At 59.4% G+C, this 18944-nt stretch overlaps 2 long non-coding RNA genes across 2 annotated transcripts; one reads left to right on the top strand and one right to left on the bottom strand.

Annotated features, from left to right (window-relative positions):
* Nucleotides 1–2467: 2467 nt before the first annotated feature.
* Nucleotides 2468–8013, bottom strand: LOC135363175 (uncharacterized). Its single transcript, XR_010408846.1, has 3 exons — nt 7924–8013; nt 3895–4076; nt 2468–2499 (listed from the first exon to the last, which is right to left on the bottom strand). It is a non-coding gene; the product is annotated as an uncharacterized LOC135363175 (long non-coding RNA).
* Nucleotides 5222–17876, top strand: LOC135363176 (uncharacterized). Its single transcript, XR_010408847.1, has 3 exons — nt 5222–5362; nt 12244–12314; nt 17760–17876. It is a non-coding gene; the product is annotated as an uncharacterized LOC135363176 (long non-coding RNA).
* The last annotated feature ends 1068 nt before the right edge of the window (nt 17877–18944 follow it).

The raw sequence follows: 18944 nt of genomic DNA, 5'->3' as shown, positions 1-18944 counted from the left end.
CTAGAAGGGGCTTCCTGTCCATGTGTGGAGTCGATGAAGCCCAGCCAGCACCTTTCAGATGTCTGAGTGGCTCTGGGGCCCCTCTGCCAGCCCCCAGGGATCCCTGCTCTGGCTCCACCCAGGATTGGAGCCCCAGATGGAATCTGAAACCTCCTCACAGCCAGGAATGCGGCTTTGCCCGGGACACAGGACACCGAGGCTTGGGGCAGAGAGCTCCTTCACGGTGGAGAGGAACCGCCTCAGCCCCAGGCCACCCTCCCCGTGGGCCGGCCACAGGGTCGGGGAGCGGTCCCAACAGGCCCGACGGCAACCCCGTGTGTGGGGCCTGGCCTCGTGGCACGCAGGGTCCCCAGGAGACACCTGCGGTTCAGAGAGGGGACGTGCCAGGCCCGAGACACACAGCCCTCAGGTGAGGGGGAGCCTCCGGGTGGGGCAGGGGGCCCTGCTCACCTTGGTGAGCAGCAGGTGTGGGAAGGGCTGGGGAGGCATTCCTCTGGGAGGTGCTCCGGGAGAGGGGCCACAGGAGAGGGCCTGCCCCGGCTCCACCAGCTTCCTCAGGCTGTCAGCACGGACCGCCCACAGCCTCTGGCTCGCCCCCAGCGGCAGGGCCCACTCAGGTTCACGGTGGGGCTGATCTGTGGTAAAGGAGGGACAATTCACAGCACAGAAACTGCAAAACTATTCCTGTCCGTGTCCCGAAGTGCAACAGAATATCCAAATTGGTTCGGAGCTCCAAGCAGGCAAGTGGGCCAATGGATGGAACCCATGGACAGATGGATGGACAGACAGGTGAAGGCCAATGGGTGGAGAGAGAGGGACAAACAAAGTGAGAGATGATGACAGAAGAACAGACAGGCACTACTGAATGGATGGACGCAGAGACATAAAGGATGGGAATAGCAGAGAGATGAATGGACAGAGGCTAAAGAACAGACAGGAGACTACAGATGAAGGACAGAGGGACAGCGTCAAAAGGAGCCAGGAAGAGACAAGCCAGGCTGCCTGCAGCCCTCCTTGGCCCGAAGCCGAGGTGCCGCATCAGCAGGTGGGGGCAGATAGCCTGTAAGTCCCCTGGCACGCTACACCCCTGCCCTGAAACCGCAGTCTCCTCTCTGGTAAAATCCAGAAAATCATCCCAGACACCCCTAGTGCCTGTGCAGGACTGAAGGAGCCCACATGCACTTGGACTTGGCCCCTTACCTGGGGCACCCTCTGTCTGGACACCTGGGACCTTCTCTCACTTTACAAGGCCGGGGGTGGGTGAGGAAAGGGCTACCGGAGGCAGGAGGAGTCATTCCAGGAGTGGAGGAACCTCCCTTGGGTTCGCTATAAGCTTCACTGACAAATTCATCCTGTAGCTTCCCAAGCAAAAGGCTCATAAAATGTCATCAATGTTCATAACGGTTCATAAAAATGATCAGTTGAGCAGGCAACTTCAAAATGAGGTAGAAATAAGTTTAAAGATGTTTTCACTGTAATTCGGCTCTAGGACCCAGATATTTTCAGAGACGTAAATAATAATACATATGGCACAGAACCAGGCTGGGAGTGGGGAGGACAGGCTCCCACCTTGGGGGCTGGCCCCTCAGCTTTGGCTGAGGAAGCTGGGCCTGTGCTGGGTGCCTACTGTCTCCTAGGCTGGGCCCTTCCTGTACCCTCCCTGGAAGCCCTGTGGTAGGACTTGACCCCACTGACCAGAAGCCACAGCCTGGGCTCCATCCACAGACTGACCATCCTTTGCTCATCTGGAATCTAGAACTTGGGTCTCCCCAGTGCCCTCCCAACTTCCTCATCAGGTCCCCTCATTTTTATCTCCTTGCTATGTCTTGGGTTCGCCGCCCCCTGCCTTCCATCATGCTTCCACAGCCTGAACCACTGCAGACTGGAGCAAACCTCCAACCTCCTGGGCAGGGCCTCCAGAAGGACCCCATCAAAACACACACTCTATCACCCCTCTGCCCAAGAACTTCGGGTGGCTCCTCACTGCCTGGAGCACCGTGTACTACAGGCTCAGCATCCAAAGTCCTTTAGCATTCAGTTGGACCAGACCTGCCAGCCCCCCGCAGCCCCACATCCCCTTCCCTTGTTCTTCCACATCTTTGCAGACATCCTCTTTCCCTAGTGAATGTCTCTACATCCTATGAGACCCCAGGCACACATCACCATCCTCATCTCTGGGTGGGTCTTTGGGAGGGTGGAGGGGGAGGTCGTGGCCTCATCTTTGGGCAGACTGACTCAAATGGTCAGTCCCATGTGGGAGGGTTAGGCTGCCCAGAACCCACCTGTGCTATTGTTAGGGCCTGGGCACAAACCGACCGACAGACCACAGACTAGGGAGGGGACGAAGGGAGGGAGGCTGGAAAGATTTAGAAGCAGACCCACGGGAAATGGAGCAACAAGGCTCCATCCTGCCCACGCACGATGTGTGGGGATAAGCCCAGACCCTACCTGCAGGACGTCTCTCGGAAGGAGATGTTCACGTCCCAGTGGGTGTGGACTCTGCAAGGAAAGAAGCGGAGGGTCAAAGTGGCCTCCAGGATCTGGTACCTGAACAGCAGGGTGTGTGTATGGCATAGCCCTCATCTTCCCCAGAGCGCTGGCCCCAAGGGAACTGGGTTGGCTCGGATTTGTCTCCAGTGCTATCTGGTACCAGCTCAACCAGCCAGTGGCTGCCACCAGGATAGGGCCGTGGGGCAGGAGCCGACTCCTGGTCTCACCAGACAAAGGAATTGGGAAGGACAGAAATGAGGCTGCCACACCTGTCCTTCTTGTTGCAGCGAACCCAGGAGAGCTGCCACATTGTGCTGAGGGCGGGGGTGGGGAGGGGAGCTGCAGCCTCTTCTGCGATCAGCCATGCAACTGAACCAAATTCCTAGTTGCTAGAGCTGCTCCAGCCAGGCTGGAACAGGTCAGGGAGCAAGCCCCATGGCCGCTGCCGGCACCGATGGTCCAGAGTCAGCCCAGGTGGGTGCAGCTTCCTGGGTCCCAGCTGCTACCAGTCTGCCTCCTGAAAGCAACCACCGCACTTGTAGGTAGGAGGGATGCCAAAACGAGAGGTCAAGTAAGGAAACAGCTCTGCCCTCTGCCTGTCCCCTCACTCATAGCCGTGTTCCCAGAAAGACCCTCAGGCTGAGGGATGGTGGTTGGAAGCCTGTGTGGGTGTGTCACCTTAGCAAGCGTGGGTAGGAGGGCTGGGAAGTGGGGGTGTTGGGGGTTTGGGAGGGTTATTTTAGGGCAGGAGATGTTGGAACACGTTGAAAGACTAGGTGGGAAGAGAAAAGGCCTAGAAACTCTGGGGGTGAGTAACATGTGCTGGATGGACAGACAAATGAATGGACCGACGACAGATAGATGGAGGCATGAAGAGGTGAGTGGACAGTGGGAGGTGTCTCTGCCAGGAGAGGAGATGGTGGGAAGTCAGGAAGAGTGGCCCCGAGCCGGGAAGGGACAGTGGGTAGCCAGGAAAGCTGCCTCCTGCCAAGGAGAATGAGCCTGAGAGTTTCAGGGACAGCTCCAGGAAGGGGGCTGCTCAGCTCCTTTCTCTCCGCCTGGCCGTGTTGGTATCAGGCCCTCCCTTGCTGGGTCTCCCTGACTGCCCTCCTCCGAGAGCCCCTGGCCCTTCCTAGAGCCTCCTTCCTTCCCCACATGGAACCTCGTCGACCCCCTCCCTCCAAGTGGGGGCAGTGTAGTTTCTCACTATGGTCTTGTGGCGTCAGGGGTTCAGGCTGTTCCAGCTTCGGCAGATACCAAGACATGACAAGCTCAACCTGGGCCCTGTCCCCAGGGCAAAGGGTCCTCGCCCTGGCCTGGCCTTCAGCTACCTGGAGACACCAGTCTTGATGTCCCGACCAGAGCCCGGGTGCCTCCCCCGAGCCTGGCCCCCAGTAAAAGTACCTTCTCCTCATGAGAGGGACATGTGGGGTGTCCCCCTGTTTCAAGCCTGGTTGCCGCCCACAGGCTGGGCCACTCCCATCGCTGTCACCATCACGGGACGAGAAGCTGGGGGTCAGCTCCTTCTTTAGGACCCGTGCAGTGGGCAGGGCAACTGTCCTCTTGTCTGCCAGCCGCCCCCGGTTCTGGGCAGGGAGGGAAGAGAGGAAGGTTAGGCTGAGCCAGGACCCTCAGGGTCCTGGGAGCTGTGCACTCCAGGCCCAAGCCTCAGGCAGGGTGCAGGTGACGGAAGCCCTCAGAGCAGCTGCTACGATCAAATAGGCACCATCCCTGGCCCCGCTACAGGGCTTCTAGCCCACAGGACAGGCCCGAGGGTCCACATGGGTCCCAGTGGCTGGAGCTGAAGACAAGAGCAGAAAGATGAGGCCCGGGTCTGCTACCGGGGAGCGGGGTGCAGTGAAGGGCTGTAGGCCCTGGCCAGGCTCCTCGTGACACTGCCTCGTCCAGACTCTGCACTCTAGCCGGAGTGTGGGGGTGCCCACCTGGAGGCAGACCCCAGCTTTCTCGGCCCCAGGGAGCCCCAGGGACCACGTGTGCACAACACAGCATGTCTGCATTCTGCCACGTGTTCAACGTGCAGGTACCTCTGTGTGCTTGTGTCTGCTGGACCGTCCCACAAGCTCCTGCATGAACCCCCAGCCACTGCCAAGTCCTGTCTTCTATTCTGCTAGTGCCACGCAGGGTCCAGTTCAGGGTTGTTTGGAGCCTGAGTCTGGGGCCTGATCCTGCTGACCCCTTGCAAACTGCAGGCCCGGGGTTCACAGGTCACTTGATGGGGAGCCCTTACCAACCTAGACCCTGTGTCCCATGGGCCCCTAGTGAGCCTACCCTCTGGGTCAGAAACAGAGATTCCATTTCTTCCACAGCACCTCCTTCTCCCCTCCCTACACCCATGTTGTGAGGATGTGGAGCTCATGTGTGTGCTGTGTGCTGGGAGATCAGAGCAGGAAGGCATGTCCTGTGCACAGACATGGAGGGTACTCCACACCGAGCTTGTCCGTGCTCAGAGCACACTATACAAGGTCACTATACACCAAGGCTCCCTACAGTGTCCTTAGGTCCTGCTGCCCCAGTGGAAGAAGAAAAGTTACTGATTATTTTCGGGTGGGCAGGAACCCTTTTCTCATTTAATAAGGGGTTGCTGTTTCAGGGGGGTGGCAGGGACCTTGGGATTATCTAATTCTCTCTCATCTCTTCAGTCACCTGGGGACCCTCGGACATCCTCTTTCCTGTTGCAAGGACAATGCCATCATACCCACGAGCTTGAGGAGGAAAGTGTAGAGGAGGGTCTCGCCTCACCCTGGACCCGTGTCATCCTGGACCTGAAGGACTGCTAAGCAGCCACCATCGTCCTGCCCTCCAGAATAAGGGACCTTCCCTTCAGACCCAGCCCACCCCAGCTCCAGATTTGGTCAGTGGCCCCAACAGGGTCAGGGGGCCCTAGTCTTCTCCCCTTGCTTGGTCTGGGGACCACAACTGCCCCCCTCTCCAGGCCCCCCACCGCGAGCCACAGTCTCCCCCATACTTGCCCTTATGAATCCACTTGGGACACCCTCCGTATTCCTCTCTGCAACATACTCAGTGAGAGACCCTGGACAGCACTGGGGCCGGGTGGGAGTCTGAGGGTAGGCCTGAGAGATGAAATGGCCTGCTTTGTGGCCCCTTCTGAGATCCCGGCCTTGGCCCTGTGCTCTAACAGCAAGAGCAGAGAGTGGTTGAGCCGCAGGTGCGAGGGCCTGTCTGGTCCAGCTATTGGGCGCCAAGGGCAGTGTTTTCAACAACCGCTGGCCTGTCTGAAGTGTGCACTGCTGGGAAGTCCCACTCCGGTCTGCCCTTCTCTAGCCTGTGGCCCAAGCACCAGGACCTCCTCTCCTGTCTTTCTGCTTTAATTGAACTATTCTCTTAAGAAGAAAAGGAAATGCATTTCCCTCTGCTTCTCATCTGTAGGGCGAGGAGGAGGGGAAAATGAGGGCAGTAATACCGCCACTTGGGATGAGGCCAGACCAGCTATGCTGGCCTGCGGTGGCTCTTGGAGGTGCTCCTGTGGGAGGGGAGCTGAGGAAGAGGGACCAGGATGGGCAGCCCTGACCCCGACCAAGGACAGGGAGCATACTTTCCTCCTACGCACACCCAAGACCTCAGCCACTCACCCCTGCTCAGCAGCGCACAGATTTGAAAACTCTGTGACAAACCTCTGTTGCTAGTCAACGATTGGCGCCTCAGAACACAAGGAGGGGAACAGGAAAGCCATCTTGCATGTCTGCACGATCCCTGCACCAAATATGCACACCCACATTGTGCCCCTGGGGTATCTGTGGCTGTGAGGTGTGTATGTACCTTCAGGCCTGGCTGTGGGGGATGGAGGAAGACCATCTCTATGTGGCGAAAGCGGGGGCTGGAAAGACAAGGGGGTCTGTGTAGCTCCTTCCTAAGGGAAGGGTACAGGGATGGGCCTGGGAGCGACCAGGTTCAGGAGAGGCAGGCCCAGGTCTGAGGCATCCCTCATGCAGGACAGGTACCCGGGAGCCCCAGACAGGTAGGCAGTTCGAGGTCGTGGCCTCATCCCTGCCAGACCTCCCCACCCCTCTCCAATCCAAGCAATGTCCCGGGGAAATTGATACTGGGCTCAGGCCACCTGAACCCCACACTCGTGTGAGAGACCTCTGGAAGGGTGGGCTAAGACAGGCTGGGACCATCCAAGCCGAACAGAAACCCCAGGCTAGCCTTGAGGGTGCCCAGAAGACTCTTCTCCAGTACCAGCTGCTTGAAAAGGTGCCTTAAGTGGAGCGGGAGCTCAGCTTCTTGCCCCAGGCAGGTACCGTAGTAGCAGGTAAGAGGTGGGCTGCCTGTGCGCACATACTCTGACCACGAGCTCATGGCAGACAGGTGTGTGGGGTAGGCACACAGGAGAGGCATGGCTGTATCCCCGTCCCCCTGTCCAACTTGTGTGTCTGATCTGGTGTCTGTATTCACAGGTGTGTTTGTGGCTTCCCCGCCTCCAGGGTCCATGAGGAAACCAAAACATCCCTTCCTCCTTCCTACTTCCAGTCCAAAGTAAAGAAGCTGAAGGTGGTGTCCTGGGTCCTCTCTCACCCCTTCCTGTGTGGGGGGCTGCAGACGCCAGCAATAACAGCACAATCCCAACCACCACCAGCAGCCAGGGCCCTAACCGGCTCTCCCCGAGCAGCTCAAAATTGGTTCCTCTCAAGATGCAATTTCTTCTTCAGATCAGTCCTCCAACTATGGCTGCCTGGAGGACATAGGATGTGGAAGACAGTGCTTCAGGGGCAGGCCCAGCACCCCGATCTCTGCTGCTCCCCTAGGCCAAAGAGGGCGTCAATACATGTCTACACTGGGTTGGGGGTCCCACATCAGCCTCCACCTCCAGATCTTGACACCAAAGGCCCACACTGCTCAGATTCTGCCCCCAACTGGGTTGTATCCTCAGACTCTCCTGGACATCCAGGGCCTTGCCCAGCAGGGTTCTAGCTTTTGGCATCCCAGAGACACAGGTTACTCACCTCCAAGCTGTGACCACCCCAGAATGTACATCCAGGCCAGCCAACAGTGTCACATCCCAGAACAAGTGTTACCTTAGGACCAGCCCCTCTCCCAAGCCAGGCCAGCTGACACAGTGACACCCCCACCCCCACCCCAGACCTGTGACAGGGCAGGGTCCCAGGCCCCAGGTGGATGGCACTGTCCAGGGAGGAGACCTTTACAGCCTAGGCTGTCCCCAAGACCTGAGAAGCAGCAGCTCCAAGATAGGGAATGGTCAGGTCCTGCATCCAAAGAGCGGAGGGCTGCCCCAGGATTCCCACCCAAAGCAAAGTCTCCCCTATTTGCCCCTGCGGGGGCTCACTCCTGCACACTGGCAGGGTTGAGGTTAGGACTCTGCATCCTAGAAAACAGGCACACGCTCCACAGGGGAGAAGGAAGACCCAAAGCCCCAACTTTTCTCCCCCATCTCACCACCGGGGAGGATATTCGACAGCCCGGACAGTCGCAGATCGGAGGGTGCACCTGCAGAATCCCCTTGGACATAAGCGTCTTCAGACTTTTCCTGTGAGGAGAGCCGAGGCAGGACCTGTGAGAGAGCAGGGCTGGGGCACAGGTAGAGCCGGCACGCACGGGCGCGCTTTCGGGGCGCAGTAAGCTGCACGGCCGGTTCCCCCTCCTGGCACGTGTAGGAACATCCAACTTCCGAACCCGCTCCCTGGCCCTGCCGCCCACCACACCCTCGCAGACGCCGCGGGGATCTGCGGGGCTCAGAAACTCACGATCCCGGCAAGCGCCAGCCCCTGACCAAGGGCGGCCTCCTCCCCGCCCCCTGCGTCCCTCCTCCCGCTCTCTACCCTCTCTCCAAGCCGGTCCGGGGGAACTGGGAACAGGGTTCACTAAGGTAGAGCCTGCGCGCCGGTGAGCGGCGCCGCCGGGACCAGGGCTGTGTCTGAGCCCTCAGCGGGAGGAGGGCGGCCACAGCAGAGCCGCGAGCCTCAAAGCCCAGCGCGACGCGGTCCCCAACTTTCTAAGGATCCCCCACCCCCGCCCCTGTCGCTCGCTGCGCTTCCCCCGTTTGCCTGCTCCGGCGCCCTCGCAACGCGCCCTCGGAGCCAGACTCCTGAATGCTCCGAGCAGGCTGCTCCCAGCCCCGCCGCCGTTCCAGCTCCGCGCGCGCCCCCGCCTCGACGCGCGCCCCCGCGGCCCCCACCTGCCCACGACACCCCTCCACCTTCCCTTGCCTTCCAGCAACTCGCACCCGCACCCCGGCCGCCCGTGGGCAACTCTACTCCCGCTGGAACCTGGTGGCTCCCTGACCCGGGAGGGAAGTTGGGTCCCGCCCAGCCAGCCTCCCGCCGTCTCCCGAGTTCCCCTAAACTTCCCCTGGGCCACACAGCCCAGGAAGCCCGCAAAGACCTTCCCAGTGGGAGGAGGGGCCGGCTCGTGTGCAGCCGGGAGCCCAGAGCACCGCGGCTCAAGCTGAGGTGGCGGTGGAGGCCGAGGGCGCTCTGCTCGGGTCCACCAAGGCGACCGTGCTGGGGGCGGTGGGGGGGGGGGAGTGTCCCCGCGGCAGCCCCAGAGTCGCAGCGCCCTCTCCGGGCGGAGATGGAGTCTCCCAGGTGGCAGAATGAGGGGGTCCGGACCCAGGGGTCCTCGGGGAGCAGAGGGGAGGGACCGTAGCGGCCTGCGCCCCCACCGCGGCCGCACCTTTGTGGCGGATGCTGCGCCTCCAGTCCTTGGCCGTCTCTCGGCCGCTGACGAACGAACTGGAACTCGTTGGGTGTGAGCCACTCGCCGCGGTGGCGGATGGACGGACCCTTGCTGCCTTGGCTGATCAGTTCACCCCTACCCCCACCCAGTTTGCGCACGGAGAGCAGCGCGCGATTGGCGCCGCGCTCCACCTCGATGCCCAGCTCGCCGTTGTCCAGCAGCGGCTGGAAATTGGGGCCGCGGCCGCAGTGGCTGAGAAGCGTTCGGGGGCCAGAGGGCCCCGGGGCAGGTGGAGGTGCGGGGCGGCCTCGTGCAGGCTCAGGTAGGCGCGCGGGGAGCGGAGTGGTGGAGCCCACAGCGCCTCGTAGCCAGCGGTCGCGGCGGGCAGCGAGGCGGCCGGGGGCAGGGCGGCCGCGGCCGGCAGCGGTGTCGGGTAGCCTGGGAGCGGCGGCAGTGGCAGTGCGGCCAGGGTCGGATGGAAGGTGGCCAGAGCCAGGGCCAGGTCTTCGCGGCCTGGGAGCTCCTTCTTGACCGCTGGCGTGACGGGCCTGTGGCCTTGTAGCCTGGCTCTCCGCCGCCGGCGCCACTTGCTCGGGCCTGGGCTGGCGTTGGGTCTCGAGGGCGGGGGGCCCGGGAGTCTCCCGGCCGCGCGCCCGCCCTACCCGCTACTGCGCCCAGGCACCTGCGGCCGCGCCGCCCGCCGGGCCACCATGGGCCGCTTCTCGGCCGGCTGCCGGGGCCTTGGCTGCCCGAGACATGGTGCTGCGGGAGCTCCTCTCGATCCCCTATCGACCTGCCGAGCGCCGCAGCCCCGGGGCCCCAGGGCTCCACAGGACCCTGGGCCACCTGCGCCCGCGCCCCCTGGGGCGGCCCCGCTCGCTGGTCCGCCCGCAGGGCCCAGCCGGGCAGTGGAGTCCAGAAGTCTCTGGCCCTGCGCCCCGCACCGCCCGGGGGTCCCAGGCCCCAGCCCCACCTCGCCGCCCCGGCGCCCCGGCTGCGCACCCGCGTACACTGGGGCGCGCCCGCCTGGCAGGGACTTGGGAGACTCCCGCCGCCACCGCCGCCACAACTTGGCCCATTTAAACGGCCCGGGCTTGGCGGGCGGGCGGGCGCGGGCTCCAGCAGGGGGTGCGTGACGGCCGACTGGGCTCACACGGCTGGCGGCGGGGGCGGTGGGACAGGGCTGCGCCCCTGCCCTATTTCCAAGTGCGCGAGGGTGTGCGAAGGAGCATACGCTAGCGGGAAGCCGCGCGCACCGACCGCGCCATCCTTGAGGGAGTCATGGGGCGCAGCTGGGAGTCCCGGGCTACACTTGGGGAGGGGGCGGGCCCAGGACCGAGAGTGGGCTCCTGGCGCAGGAGGGACCTGTGATTAGGAGCGGCCCGCTGGCCTGGCGGTTCTGGGTAGGAGTGTTTTCACAGCGGCGGTTGGTGGTGGGCATCAGTGTCGGGCGTGGGTGGTCTCCTCTGCATCTGCACGGTGTGAGGCTGTGGGTTTGTGGTGTGTGGCCTCTGCAAATGTGTTGGGGAGGTTTCATGTTCTGTGAACAACACGAAAAGGATGCTGTCAACTACCGCCGCCTTACTACTCTGCACTTTACATGCCTTAGTTCACTTGATCGTCTCAATATGAGTTTTCCTCATTATTCTCATTTTATAGATGAGGAGGGTGAGACACAGAGAGGTCAAGTAACTCTCCTGATGTCATACAGCTGTTTTAAATCCAGGCTCTCTGACTCCAGGACAAACAATATCTGAGCCATGCTGTGGGGCAGGAAGGTGGGCTAGACGCAGTCTGGTTGAGGGATGGAAGATGTGGGGAGGATGAGGGGCTGATGAGTGCGAGATTGCACACTTGAGCACATTTCTGTTCCCTAGTATGAGCCAGTCTGGGGAAGAGGAACCCTCTACACTCATGTCCACTTTGGTGCCTTGAGGAAGCAGGTCAGCCTTGGCCCAGTCCTGGCATGAGGGTGGCTTGTCCCTTGGTGTTCAACTCCCATCTCCCTGCAGGCCAGCAGCCCAGCATGCCGGCCTTGCAGTAGAAGCATTAGGAAGAGAAACAGAAACCTACTAATAGCTGATGAGACAGGTTTGTCTTTCTCTGATGTGTTATTCTGAACAAGCTAGAAAGTAGCCTCAGATCCCATCCCAGCGCCTAGACCCCCACTGAGATGCATTTGGCATGGCATTTTTGTGGGCATCTCTCTGACCAGGCTCTGGGGGGTTGAGCTGGACCACAGGCGTGCTTGCATGAGCACCTTGTGCAAGGGAGTGATGGAAGTGAGGGAGCACCCCACCCTCACCCACCTCCTCCCAGGCACCTGCACCAGCTGGGCATGAGCCTGACCCCTGGCTCCTGCTCTGCTCTCCCTTGCTGATGCACACTGCCAAGATCATCTGCAACTGAGGCACCAGCCAGCCCCAAGACTGACTTGGGGAGCAAGGTCTGGGCTGAGACCAGGAACGTGTCTGGGAACCTATGCACCCAAACCTCTGTATCCCCCTTCTGCTCTACTCTTTGTACATCTGCCTGCTGGGATTTAAGGGGCCAGGTGTGAATGTGGGTGTGAAAGTGAGTGGTCCTCTATGGTGTGCCACCCTCAGCCCGGTTGCCCTCCGTGCAAACTGGACACCTGCACATGCCTGACCCTAGGTGCACACTCACCTTCTGTGGTCCGCGTCTTCCTCTCAGGGGTGCTGCCTCCATGTCTAATGGATGCAGGAGGCTGTTCCTGCCCAAGAGCCAAGGCCCACAGAGGAGCCATCATGCTACGCTGTGGTCATGGCACAGTGTGGAGAGGTTATCAGGGCTCAGCGTGAGGCCAACTGTCTGGCTACAGCCCTGACACTGCTTTCAAGAGATGGTCCCCTCCACTCAGTTCTTCTCATGTTTGCCTGCACCTATTCACTGACCCTTAGGCCTCCTAACCCCTGACCTGTAAACTGAGGTTTGGGGAGGGAAGGCTAGTGAAGTTTATCTCTAGATCTGAGAAGGTACCACGTAGCCTGTGGAGGGGGCCTCCCTTCCCTACTGCAGGACCACCCTTGACTCACCCCTGACTTCTTTCATCCTTAACAGGCCCACAGTGGTGAAGGAGGGGCAAAGAAGGCCCCAACTCTGGCTTTCGGAAGTGGAACCCAGCTGGCAAGGTAAGGGGGCTAAACTAACCTAGCTCACCCAGCCTAACCTCCATGCTACTAGATGGTTCCACCTCTCTCTGGAGGATCAAGGGGCTTCCTAAAATGACCATGACTGGGTTCAAAGCTCCCTGCAGGACCCCTTCTCCTCCAAGGGCCACACCCTGACTTTCAGGAGACCCCCTTCTAGGGCTTTGGCTGATCAGTTCACCCCTACCCCCACCCCTACCTGTTTCCCCCTCTTCATGGGAAGTAGACCTCTCTGCCCACAGGATCAGAGCCACTTTCCCACAGGGATCAGGCATCCTTACTCCTGGGCATTCTACCCCTGCCACAAGGATCTGCTCACTTTCTTCCTCCTGTCCACCTGTGTCCTGGTTTGGCACCTGCTCTGCGCTTTTGACTGGAGCCAGAGGTCAGAAGGACAGAATTTTGGCTCTAGAACCTCCCCCCGCCTGGAGTTCAGGCCTGGCGGCACCTTCCTTGGGAAACGTCGGTGGGAGCGGCTGCCCAAACCCCTCCTCCGGCCCTCAGAGGCCCCGCCCCTGCCTTCCTCGCAGCCATGGCAGCACCCTCATTGCTCACGGTCCCCCCGCTGGGGGCCCTCTGCCGCTGGGCCGAGGCAGGAGCCCCCGCCATGGCCGCCGCCACCAGGGAGGGGGAGGGGGTCATAAATAACCCGCGGGGCAGCGCGGCCCCGGCGGTGCAGACAGCGACCCAAGACGTCCCCGGGGAGCGCGCGGGGGCGGCCCGCAGACCCTGCTGCCCCCAACCCGGGCTCAGCCAGCCTTGACCGCCTCTTCTGGAGCTCTCCGACCCAGTCCACGACTGGCGCTCCTGCCAGTAGCCTCCCTCCCATCCTGGAGGGCCTGCCTACCCCCATCTCCAGACTGTGCCCCTTAGAGCCCCTTTTCATCCATTCCTTCACCAGTCATTTATTGAGCACCAGATGTGCAGCCCCAGGGAGAGGGATCCAGAGGTGAGGCTGGGAGATGCAGAGGAAAGCAGTGTGTCTCTGGATCTCAGGTGCATCCTTGGGCCTGCTCCCTCAGCCTGGTCTTCCTGAGCTCATCCAGGGTGACTGTCAGGGTGGGAGAGCAGGCCCACACATGCCAGGCACGGAAAGGCATGCAGGGACAGCCCAAACAGGTGTGAGCCCAGCTGACACGTCTCTGAGGAAGTACATCCTTGTGTACACATCCGTGTCCTCAGGCAAGCACCCGAAGCCCGCAACAGATACGTACGACAGGGTACATTCTCAAAAGCGCATGCGCAGGACAGGGGCTTGCACGGATGCTGACATCTTGACCACACACGTGCACGGACAGTGTATGTGTTCACTTACAGCACAGCAAGAGGAAGGACACCAAGACCTGTGCAAAAACATCCGTAGACACACAGGCCTGCACCATGGGCTCCATTTGGATACAGCTGTCATATCTAAGACAGCATGGCTGCGGCAAGGGTCTGGTTTAGGAAGGGTTAACCTGTGAGGTCAAAGGTCAGTGGTGAGTCAGCTGGGGCTCCCCCAGACTCCCTGCAAGAGTGGCCAGAGCTTCCCTCCGGGAGGAATGTGTCTGTTTCCAGCTGCAGGTCAGACACAGGAGGGGCTGCCCTGCGCGGACATGCCTTACCTTTGGCCAGTCCCGAGCTGGCGGCAGGCCATGCCGTCTCCGTCTCAGGAGTAGAGATGTTTCCGAGCCCAGTCTGTTCACTGACCTTAACATATGCCATTTAAAGGAGAAAGAGATAGGACCTAGGGTCAACCTTACGTTCTCCCGTGGGTGTGCAGACTTGGGGCACCCACAGGGCACACGCTGCCGGAGAGCACTGGTTGCACGATACTCACCTGCTGTGTTACACAGAAGTTGGGACACACACACACTTTCTCAGACACAAATGAGCTCAACACACAGGGTGCGCTGGGTACACTGATGTCGTACAGAGGAAGTTGCTGGTCTGGCAACATGGGTCGGAGTCTGGCTACCACTGGCTCTGCTTGCTTGGCCCCTCTTGAGGAGGGACGAAGACACCCACTTGCTGGCATCACTGGGGACAGAGAGCAGCACCTGCCCCAGAGCAGCCTGCCGGGGGCTGTGGACCCTTCTTGGCCAGGGTTATGCTGAGGTAGGCTGACACAGGTGGTAAGGACGGCAGACTCTGCAGGGGCCTGAGATTTGGGTCCTCCTGGCTAGCCACTGAAGGACCCAGTCTTCTCTGCCCTTCTTTGGACCTTAGTTTCTCCATCTGAAAAATGAGATAGGGGCTCAAAATCTGTGGGTTCCCTTTGGCTCAGAGGAGAGCAGTCAGGGTAAGATGTGGCTATATGTGCCCTGGTCAGCACGGTGAGGCAGGCCTGGCACACCCTAGATGCTTTCTCCATAAATGGGCCCAGAGTGCAGGACCTGGGGGGTCCACTCCAAGGTAGGGCCAAGTAAAGGGCAGGAGCAGAGTCTTCCAGGGCCCCTAGGGACAAAAGAATCTATCCCAGTGAATGGGCATGAGGGCTGGTGTCACCCCTTTCTCTCCCTGTCGACATTGCCAGCCTACTGCCTGGACATGGCTTGGGGTGGAAACGGGGTTGGGGGGACCCCCGGACGCAGCTGGTGCCCTGCTGGGTGGATGTGGGTGCCAAAGCCCCACGTGGTCCTCATCCCTCATGGCACAAGCCTCTGCAGCACCAGTCACCCCCTCTTTCAGATGTCAGGTCAGGGAGATGACCAGAGTGGAGTAGTAGAGCTGGGTGCAGCACGCAGACTCAGCTCCAGTCCCATTACACCCCTACGTCCCAGGAATGTGCCAGCAGGGGCTGAGCATGAGAGACGAGGAGACCCTTACCTGAGAGTGTAGGGTTTCCTATGTGCTCGTGTGTGTCCATACTGTGTGCTTATATGTGAATGTGCTTCCCTCCTCCTGTGACCACAGTCTTGCTGTCCACATCAGCTCATAGTCAGCGTAGATCCCACATGAAGGCCTTAGGGACCCACGCTCCTCATTGTGGGGGTATAGGCCCTGGAGGGTCAATCCCAACTCGGCTGGTCACATGTTTACTCTTTGCATGGTCAGCTGTCTTGGCCTGGGCAGACCTGTGACCACAGTCCTGATAGAGACATTAGGATGTGCTGTCCTCAGAGTCGTAGGGCAGCGGTCAGGCTCCCATGGCGGGGAGTGGGTACTGGGGGAGGAGTGGGCTTGGATGTGGGAGGGGCCTTGGAGTTGAGCATGATGAGCATGATGGGGCAGAATGGGCTCCCGTGGGCTCTCTGCCAGGACTGCCAGGTGGAAGTTGAAGGAGAAGAGGGGACATTCAGGTGGGGACCCTCAGCACAGAAAGCCTGGAGGCAGAGGGAAACGGGAGGTGAGGGGTCAGTTGGTGGAGGGCTAGGAGGGTGGGAGGCTACAGCTGCTGTCTCCAGGCCCAGCTCTGAAAGACTCCCAGGCTGCACAGGGAGCCCAGACTGGCTCTGGGAGCAACTGTTAATACGTTGGACTTCCTGCAGAGTGTGAGCTCCCTATGAGCAGGACTTTTGTTTTCTGACATACCCACGTGTCAGCATTTGAGGGCTGCATACAGGGGTCAATCCTGGTGTGGCCCACTCAGCCCAGCTTGGCCTCCTGCCCTGGGGAAGCCCCATCCCTGCTCACCTCTTCTCCCAGCACCTGTCCACTGGGCTTCTGCCCAGGCAGGACTCTGAATACCCTCCTGTCCCCAGAAGATTCTCAAGAGTTTGGCCACAGTCATCCTCTTCATCAGAGAGAGAGAGAGAAAGTCCTCAAGCCTCTTGGCAAGGCCTCATCCACTATGTTGCAGCAGGATTGCAACTCTGCACCTGCCTGCGCTGGGAAGAGGGGTGGTCTGGGTGTACCTCACACGCAGTCCCACCGTCAGGCTCACCAGGAAGACCAACAGTCACTTTGACGGCATGGATTTGTCGCCTCAAGAAGTAGCAAGCCGAGGTGGTCAGTGAATTCACGATTTCACGAGTCCAGCCCAGGCTGGCTGTTTGAGGTCATCGACTTAGCCTGACCCCATCCAAGGCCCGGTCCTCCTTGCCAGTGGGCCCATTCCTCCAAGGGCTGGTTGAGTTGGTGACATCCCTGTGGGGTGCCCCGAATGCATTGACATCTGTGAGTGCCTGTCTGGGTGTGAGTTTCCTTTATTTTTATTATTTTTAAAGATTTACTTATTTGGTGGAGGGAGGGACAGACAGAGAGGGGGAGGGGAAGCAGACTCCATGCTGAGTGGGGAGCACAATGCGGGTGCCCAATCTCATGACCCTGAGATCCACCTGAGCCGAAACCAAGAGTCAGACACTCAACCAACTGAGCCACCCAGGCACCCCTGGGTGTGAGGGTTCCTTTATTACTGCAACCCACTAAGTCCTCCATGGGGTCAACTCACCTTCTGCGCGGAGTGGCCCCGCACACTGTGCCATGAGAACAGGAACTCTGTGATGCCCAACCGTGTGAAGTTATGCACGGTGCCCCAGGTGCAGTCTCAGAAGTGGGTAGGCTGAAGAGCACAGCCTGGTACGGGCTGAGACCCTGAGCAGAGCCCATCGGCAGAGGCCAGACCCACACCTACCTCCGGCAGGGGAGGGGCAGCAATTCCAGGGCTCTGTCCAAGGCCACAACCTGGCACTTTCTCCGGGGCATTTAATAGTCCCAGGTTGGCCTTGGGGGCCTTCCCACCTGCAGACTGGCTAGGCTGCTTGGGGGCCTGGGGGAAGTGGGAGCAGAAGAGGCAACCAGAGGGACTGGGGCTGGTCTGAGGGGGTTTTACCTCTGCATAGAGGAATATGGGCATCCCCAAATGTGGAGTCCTCATGCCCTGCTCAGGACAAAGGATCCTGACCTTTGATGCTCTGTGTACATGCAGATGCTAACAGAGGTCAGCGTGCTATAGACCCCTCCCAGGAGAACAGACAGACCATTCTTCCAGACTGGGTGGCCTTGCCAAAATATGAGTCTGCCACATGTTGGCAGTTGAGTAACTGTGTGTCTAAGGTCCAGCAGGTATATGTGGGCTCCTGAGCTCCCGGGGCCTCAGAGACGTGACAGGGTGATTCATGACTGGTGAGGGGCAAAGCCAGAACTCCTGCTGGGTTATCCCATTTCCATCCAGGAACATGGTCCTCAGCGAATTGTCAGCTTCTGCTTGATAGCGTGATTTTGGCCTCAATACATTGGGATTTTTCTTAGTGCTTCTAGTTGACGCCTTGCTATGTATTAGATGGGCTTCACTCATGGGCACATGCCCTGAGACCATCCCCTCAGATCAGCCTCGCCTCTCATTCCTGCCTCACCCACCCCTCAAACATAGGCTGGGTTGAGGGGTAGATGGGTGGGGGGATGGACTGACGGGTGAATGAGTGGATGATGGGTGGCTGGGTAAGTGGGTGGGTTCTACACTAGGCACTCTTCTCTTTCATAAGACTTCTGTGGTTTCCTTTACAGACTATGAACCTGAGTCTCTAGCTTCAGTCCAGACACTCAAGATAAGCAGGTGGGAGCAGGGCCAACATCACCACCAGGCACAGAGAGCATAGAACCTGGATCCCTGGTGCTTTTAGAGACGACAAAGACATTTTACTTTAATTTCCCTTAAAACCAGAAGGAAGAAAATAATATAATAGCCTGCCCTGTGCATCCACCCCACAGCCCCCTGAGGCTTTTTCCTACCGCCATGCTGTCATCCCCATCTCACTCGCAGTCCCTCAGAGAGCAGGCACCATACTCCTCCCCATTAGCCAATCAGCAAACCTCATATGTGCTCCCTTCTAGATCCCTTTCCTTCAAATACCTAGTCTGGCCCCTCTCACCTATGATATTTCTGTGATACTCCCAGACTCTGCCCCCACTCATCCAGTACCTGATGGGCACATCTGGCCAACTTGCTCTCCAGGGGCTCCTTTGGGAACAGTCTGGGACCCTTGGCCTCCAGGCCTTGCCTCCGCCCCTGGGCTCAACTTCCTGTTTCCCTGTCTTCTTCAGTGTCTGAGCATGGCTGAGTTGTTGCCTTTGCCCAGGAGCGTCACTCCCTAATATCACTATTCTGTGGCCCCGTTACCACTTGTGTAACAACTTCTGCATTTGGGAGTCCTTTCCTCCATTGAAAAATTTTAAATTATATTTTATAACCCTATTGATATAAAGACAAATATAATCCATGGTAGATATATTATTTAATCTTCATTATTATTATATTATTTTTTTTCCTTCTGGTTTTAAGGGGAATTAAAGTAAAATGTCTTTGTCGTCTCTAAAGGCACCTGTGAAGGTACCCGTTCTATGGGCCAGGGTCTAGCCCTGGCCCTCTTATCGCTCAAGGTTCTATGCTCTCTGTGCCTGGTGGTGATGTTGGCCCTGCTCCTACCTGCTTATCTTCAAGACTTACAGCAGCAACCCCTCCTCCAAGAAGCCTCCCTGGATTGCCTTCCTTTCCTGTCAGGGTGTCCTGCACCCCAGAACACCAGCACATACCCTGGACCCACAGGTTTCTTACTGTGTTGCTGAGGCCCTGGGCAGACGAGGGTGCTCAGAAGGGCCAAGTGGAGCCCCCCTGGGGATGCTGATTTGGGTGACTTCACTGAGAAGTGATTCTGGCAGGCTGGTACGGAAGCTGAGCTGGAAGTGGCAGTG

The sequence above is a fragment of the Mirounga angustirostris genome, unplaced genomic scaffold (genome assembly GCF_029215605.1).
Source record: "Mirounga angustirostris isolate CCGP_5_RB_7025 unplaced genomic scaffold, mMirAng1.0.hap1 SCAF_48, whole genome shotgun sequence".
In the NCBI taxonomy this organism is placed as follows: Eukaryota; Metazoa; Chordata; class Mammalia; order Carnivora; family Phocidae; genus Mirounga; species Mirounga angustirostris.
This window is presented reverse-complemented; position numbering and strand designations above follow the sequence as displayed.